General features: G+C 37.7%; 1 long non-coding RNA gene across 1 annotated transcript in view; it reads left to right on the top strand.

Moving 5' to 3' along the window:
* The first annotated feature begins 5,949 nt into the window (after window positions 1-5,949).
* LOC133540238 (uncharacterized) overlaps window positions 5,950-7,500 on the top strand; it is a 6,265-nt gene continuing 4,714 nt past the window's right edge. Inside the window, exons 1-2 of the long non-coding RNA XR_009803591.1 lie at window positions 5,950-6,012; window positions 6,165-6,218. This is a non-coding gene — a long non-coding RNA (uncharacterized LOC133540238). The remainder of the gene's footprint in view (window positions 6,013-6,164; window positions 6,219-7,500) is intronic.

Consider the following 7,500-nt stretch of genomic DNA (forward strand, 5'->3'; position numbering starts at 1 on the left):
TTAATCAGGAAAAATTACTAATGATGTTCCATGAATTATTTTTTTTAAAATGTCATAAAGAAATGAATTAGCTAGTTTTTCTCTTCATTTTTTTCGCTTGAATTTTGAATTTTAAAGAGTCAAAATTGAAGATAAACTATGTTTCAAAATTACATTTTAATTTTTTTCTCTGTTTTTTCCTATTTTAAACCGTTCAATTAAGGGCTTTTTTCATCATTTTTTCATCATTTATTCCCGTAAAAGGAAAAAAAATGTACGACGGAATGACGGACAGAAATACCCATTTTTTTATACTTATAGATTTATTTATTAAAGGTAAATTCAGCTAATTGGTTATTTCTGGCAATTTATTTAAGTGTGTATCAAACTGGTAGCCCTTCGCATTAATCAGTACCCAAGAAGTAGCTCTTGGTTTCAAAAAGGTTGGTGACCCCTGATGTATACATTCTCTTTGCAAAGCAAATACAAATAACTTTAAAGCAATTACTCATATGTAAAAGTTACGATACAGTTCATAGAGGATTTATTATATGATTATTAGATTTTTTGGAGGTAAAATAAAACAGTCAACTATCAGCTTGATGACCTCTCAGGAACACGCCTGTGAAGGAATTCCAGATGTGCCACCAAGGCAGAGATAATCAATCAATCAATGCTTATTTATATAGCCCTAAATCACAAGTGTCTCAAAGGGCTGCACAAGCCACAACGACATCCTCGCTACAGAGCCCACATAAGGGCAAGGAAAAACTCACCCCAGTGGGACGTCTGTGACGGTGACTATGAGAAACCTTGGAGAGGACTCCCGTCCCCCTTAGGGGAGATCAAAAGCAATGGTTGTCGAGTGGGTCTAACATGATATTGTGAAAGTCCAGTTCACAGTGGATCCAATATAATGGAGAGTCCAGTTCATAGTGGATCCAATACAGTAGCGAGAGTCCCGTCCATAGTGGAGCCAGTAGCGTCTTTGTCTTTGTTGTTGAACTATATACACAAACATCATATAGTACTACTCGGATATTCTTTTTTAAAGATTTGTTGGAAATAATTTTTAATAAAAAATGTTCAGTCCATTTTTTTTTTAATTCATTGTAAATAACCCCTCAGCTCATTATGATGATGTTTTTAAGAATATGTCGTACTTTCAAATGTACACGTAAATGTAATGTGGAGCATTGAGGATATAATGTATTCCCATATTTTGTATTTTTTGCAATGAAGGCAGGAAATTAATCACAATCATTATAATCGTTAATAAAAAAAAGTTTCCCCTTAAAGTCCAGTCTATTTTTTTTTAAATTAATTGTAAATAACCCCTCAGTTCCTTATGATCAGGGGTTTCAAACATGCGGCCCACGAGACATTATTATGCGGCCTGCGCTTTGATATGACAATTTAATGTTGGTGCGGCCCGCGAGTTTAATATGAACGGTGCTTGCCAGCGTCATGCTTGCCAACGTCCTCAATTTTCCCGGGAGAACCCTGAATTTCAGGGCACCAATTCTCTCGATGCCCCTGTCAAATTTTTCCAGATCAACAATATTCAGGAAGTGCCATAAGCGCCCCCTACATCCTGGACTGACAGCGTGCAAGCCCAGTTGTATGTTGCATCTGGCAATGTGAGACGCACGTCTGTTATTGCAAGATATATTTGATCAACAGCTACACACGTCATACTAAGGGTGGCTGTAAAAAAAACTTTTAACACTGTACAAATATGTGCCAGACTGTGAACCCACACCAAACAAGAATGACAAACACATTTCAGGAGAACATCCGCATCGTAACACAGCATAAATACTCCAGAACAATTACCCAGAATCCCATGCAGACCTGACTCTTCCGGGCTACAATATACACACCCCTGCTACCACTAACCCCCCACCCTCCCTACTTGCGTCGGTTGAGGCGTTGTATATTGTAGCCCAAGAGAGTTTTGGCTGCAAGGTGTTGTGGGTATTTGTCCTCTTGTGTTTAAGTTGTGTTAGGGTGCGGAAATTCTCCCAAAAAGGGTTTGCCATTCTTTTTTGGTGTGGGTTCACAGTCTGGCGCATATTTGTGACAGTGTTCCAAAAAAATTTTTACGCCACCCTCAGGCTGTTGAACAAGTACGTCTTGCAGCCACTGGCGTTGCAACTTGTACTGCACAAGTCTCACACAACATGTTACAGAGCCGGCACATTGGTTGTGTGACGTAAAAGCGTGCGCAATGACATGTAGTGGAGCAGTAGTCCTCTTTTACGGGGTGCGCGAACCCCTGGAGGTACTTGAAGGTATGCCAAGGGACAAGTGAGATTTATTAAAAACATTCAAAGAAAGAGCAGCAATTCATAAAACCTTTCTACATATGTTTATTGAATAATACTTCAATGAAGTATGAATGTAAGTTCGTAAACTGTGGAAAAATAATACGACAATCCAACATTCAGTGTTGACAGCTAGACTTTTTGTGGACATGTTCCATAAATACTGATGTTAAAATTTTCTTTTTTTTGTGAAGAAATGTTTAGAATGAAGTTGATGAATCCAGATGGATCTCTATTACTATCCCCAAAGAGGGCACTTTAAGTTGATTACTTCCATGTGTAGAAATCTTTATTTATAATTGAATCACTTGTTTATTTTTTTTAGTTATTTTTATATCTTTTTTTCCAAATAGTTCAAGAAACACCACTGCAAATGAGCAATATTTTGCACTGTTATACAATTTAATAAATCAGAAATTGATGGCATAGTGCTGTATTTTACGTCTTTATCTCTTTTTTTCAACAAAAAAATGCTTTGCTCTGATTAGGGGGTACTTGAATTAAAAACAATTTCACTGGGGGGTACATCACTGAAAAAAGGTTGAGAACCACTGTTGTAGAGGACGTTAAAGTCACGGCAGCCCTTAACAATGTCGGCTGGGTCAAAATTGGGACAAATTCGGGAGAATGGTTGCACGTCATTCTCCTAAAAGAGGACTACTGCTCTACTACATGTCATTGCGCACGCTTTTACGTCACACCACCATTGTGTCGGCTCTGTAACATGTTGTGTGAGACTTGTGCAGTACAAGTTGCAACGCCAGTGGCTGCAAGACGTACTTGTTCAACAGCCATACAGGTCACACTGAGGGTGGCGTAAAAAATGTTTTTAACACTGTCACAAATATGCGCCACACTGTGAACCCACACCAAAAAAGAATGACAAACCCTTTTTGGGAGAATTTCCGTACCCTAACACAACTTAAACACAAGAGGACAAATACCCACAACACCTTGCAGCCAAAACGTCACGCGAACCCCTGGGGGTACTTGAAGGTATGCCAAGGGACAAGTGAGATTTATTAAAAACATTCTAAGAAACAGCAGCAATTCATAAAACCTTTATACATATGTTTATTGAATAATACTTACTGGGTGCACTGAAATTCTGGAGTATCCCGGAAAAATCGTGAGGATTGGCAAGTGTGTTGTTAGGGCGGGAAAGCCATTCATAAAAGGTGAATTCACTAAAAAGTGCATGTTAGATTTGTTAAGAAATCTTTTCCTGCGGCCCAGCCTCACCCAGTTTCTGCATCCAGTGGCCCCCAGGTAAATTGAGTTTGAGACCCCTGCTTATGATGATGCTTTTAAAAATATTTAGTACTTTCAAATGTACATGTAAATATAATCATTGAGGATATGATGGATTCCCATATTTTGTATTATTTGCAATGAATGCAGGAAATGATTAACAATCGCCATTCTTTCAGCACATTGTAAACAAGTCAAAATACTTGACAATACAATAAAACATGAGTCCGAATTATTTAGATGTAAACGTAGAAAGAAAAATAGATCAGATGTAAGGTTTTGCTTCCAAACGTTTAAAAAAAAGTTCTGTGCATGAAGTTGTATCCACAGATGAGGCAACACCAGGATGAACCACCAGAGGTCGCTCAACATAGTCGTGTGTGCTTCAGGGCCCGAGATCCCGTGTGGGATTAATTGCAACTTTCAATCTTTAAAATCATTTTTGAAAAATCATTCTTACTGTAGTTAATTTTGTGTCGAGTTTGGTCCGTTTTACACAATAATAAATCCACAAATAGTATGGGATATTAACTTCGCTGAACGTCTAATAGCGAGGCACCCACTGGCAGAAATGTAGATCGGCCCCTATGCCTCCAAGTCTGGCATTTTAACACAAATTGGTTATTCACGTCACACCAAGATTTGCATGTCTGCTGTTAAATGTTTTACATGAATAAATACATACTACATAAATACATAATAAATACTTAGTCGCTGTTTTTTTCTCCGGGTGGAAATACATCAAAGCACTGTTGTATTCATGTTTTTTTTGTTTTTTTAACCAGGAATTGATTAACGTGGACCTTGACTTAAACAAGTTGAAAAACGTATTGGGGTGGTCAATTGTACAGAATGTGTACTGTATTGTGCAATCTACTAATAAAAGTTTCAATCATAAAATCAATGCGTGCGGAGTTTTGCCAAATATCACAGTTATTTAGTGAAAAACATGGATCATTTGAAAATACATCATTTATGGACTGCTTGTACTACATATTCAAAGTATGTATAGGTGAACATGAATAAATCATAACTTATACACTTAATTTAGACGCCAGTGGGCAGCACGACCCCAAAAAGGGACAAGCGGTAGAAAAAGGATGGGTGGATGGTCCTCCTCTCTTCCTCTACTGTATTTTTATATCCAGTAGAACTGATCCCGCCTAAACTCGTTTTAAGCCCCGCCGCTCGTGTTAAAAAATTCTGTTTTGATACTGTAAATAAATGATAAATGGGTTGTACTTGTATAGCGCTTTTCTACCTTCAAGGTACTCAAAGCGCTTTGACACTACTTCCACATTTACCCATTCACACACACATTCACACACTGATGGAGGGAGCTGCCATGCAAGGCGCTAACCAGCACCCATCTGTAAAAAAAAGAAAGAAGCCAAGTCGGATAAAATAACTAAACAAAATTCGTAGCAAGAGATACAATCATAAAAATCTTTTTAGTAACATACAAAAGTGTACAAAAATGTAAATTTTGGCATCGAAAAAATTCACCAAAATTATAAAAAATTTTCAATGTTTGTATTTATTTGTTGCCAAAACTTGTCTGTTTGCAAATATCATTTATTCAACAGTGTCATTTTCCATATTCTCCATATTCTACAGCAGTGGTTCTCAAATGGGGGTACGTGTACCCCTGGGGGTACTTGAAGGTATTCCAAGGGGTACCTGAGATTTTTTTAAAAATATTCTTAAAATAGCTACAACTAAAATACATAGTGCTGTATTTTACTTCTTTATCTCTTTTTTCAACCAAAAATGCTTTGCTCTGATTAGGGGGTACTAGAATTAAAAAAGTGTTCACAGGGGGTACATCACTGAAAAAAGGTTGAGAACCTACATACAGCATTTATTTTCTCCCCAGTGAGAAAATATTGTTGACATGACGACGTCAACGGGGCGTGGCTACAGGATGGAGTTGCATGCATTTTAGAATTACATTTCAAATAATGATAATCTTATTAATTTTTTGGGGGGGGAAATATGTGGTACAATGAATTGTAGCTGAGATGGGTACCAGCGCCCCCCGCCACCCCAAAAGGGAATAAGCGGTAGAAAATGGATGGATGGATAATGATAATCTTATTAAATTATTGGGGGGGGAAATATGTGGTACAATGAATTGTAGCTGAGATAGGCACCAGCGACCCCAAAAGGGAATAAGCGGTAGAAAATGGATGGATGGATAATGATAATCTTATTAATTTATTGGGGGGGGGGGGGGAATATGTGGTACAATGAATTGGACACATAAGTGTCAAAAAGCAGACCAAAAGAGGTCGGTAGATGAGAATAAATCTAACGGTAAAATATAATGTAGAAATGCACCCAATTTCAGGAAAAGTAGTCTTGATATTTTACCTTTTTTGTCAACTTTCCTCTTTTTTTCTTTTCCTCAGACACTAAACAAGATGTGCAAGGCCGCCTGCCATTCATTTTCCAGGTACACTTATGGCACGAACAGCCACACCTCAATATTGCCATTTATAATTTGGATTTATTTGTTCATGCTGCCAGCACTGTGTACTAAGCACAGATGCAGGCAGATATTTGACATGTGCTTTGTCATAGTATTCATAGTTTGTCTCATTTTAGGTTGTGCTGAAAGCTACTTGGCTGAACTGCAGTCGACACACCTTTAGAATCAAAGTAAGTAAATTGGCTTCCGATGTGAAAACACGTTCATTGTGTTTAATGTCTCTTTCTTAGTGGCTCTGTGGGATTAAGTCCAACCTTTCTGGAGTTTACACTTTTTGGGGACTTTTGTAAAATATATATATATATATATGTGTGTAGATATATACATATATATATATATATTTATATATATATATATATATATATATATATATATATACAAACACACACATATATGTACAAACCCCGTTTCCATATACATTGGAAAATTGTGTTAGATGTAAATATAAACGGAATACATTGATTAGCAAATCCTTTTCAACCCATATTCAATTGAATGCACTACAAAGACTTCATTTATTTTTTGCAAATAATAATTAACTTAAAATTTCATGGCTGCAACACGTGCCAAAGTAGTTGGGAAAGGGCATGTTCACCACTGTGTTACAACACCTTTTCTTTTAACAACACTCAATAAGCGTTTGGGAACTGAGGAAACTAATTGTTGAAACTTTGAAAGTGGAATTCTTTCCCATTCTTGTTTTATGTAGAGCTTCATTCGTTCAACAGTCCGGGGTCTCCGCTGTCGTATTTTACGCTTCATAATGCGCCACACATTTTCCATGGGAGACAGGTCTGGACTGCAGGCGGGTTAGGAAGGTACCCGCACTCTTTTTTTTGCGAAGCTACGCCGTTGTAACACATGCTAAATGTGGCTTGGCATTGTGTTGCTGAAATAAGCAGGGGCGTCCATGAAAAAGACGGCGCATGGATGGCAGCATATGTTGTTCCAAAACCTGTATGTACCTTTCAGCATTAATGGTGCCTTCACAGATGTGTAAGTTAAGCTAGTGCTGGCTTTTGAACTTTGCGTCGATAACAATCTGGATGGTTCGCCTCCCCTTTGGTCCGGATGACACAATGTTGAATATTTCCCAAAACAATTCGAAATGTGGACTCGTCTGACCACAGAACACTTTTCCACTTTGTATCAGTCCATCTTAGATGATCTCAGGCCCAGAGAAGCCGGCGGCGTTTCTGGATGTTGTTGATAAATGTATTTCGCTTTGCATATTAGAGCTTTAACTTACACATACAGATGTAGCGACAAACTGTATTTAGTGACAGTGGTTTTGTGAAGTGTTCCTGAGCCCATGTGGTGATATCCTTTAGAGCAGTGGTTCTCAACCTTTTTTCAGTGATGTAACCCCCGTGAAAATTGTTTTTAATCCAAGTACCCCCAAATTAGAGCAAAGCATTTTTGGTTGACAAAAAGAGATAAAGAAGTAAAATA

Source organism: Nerophis ophidion, linkage group LG21 (assembly GCF_033978795.1).
Source record: "Nerophis ophidion isolate RoL-2023_Sa linkage group LG21, RoL_Noph_v1.0, whole genome shotgun sequence".
Lineage (NCBI taxonomy): Eukaryota > Metazoa > Chordata > Actinopteri > Syngnathiformes > Syngnathidae > Nerophis > Nerophis ophidion.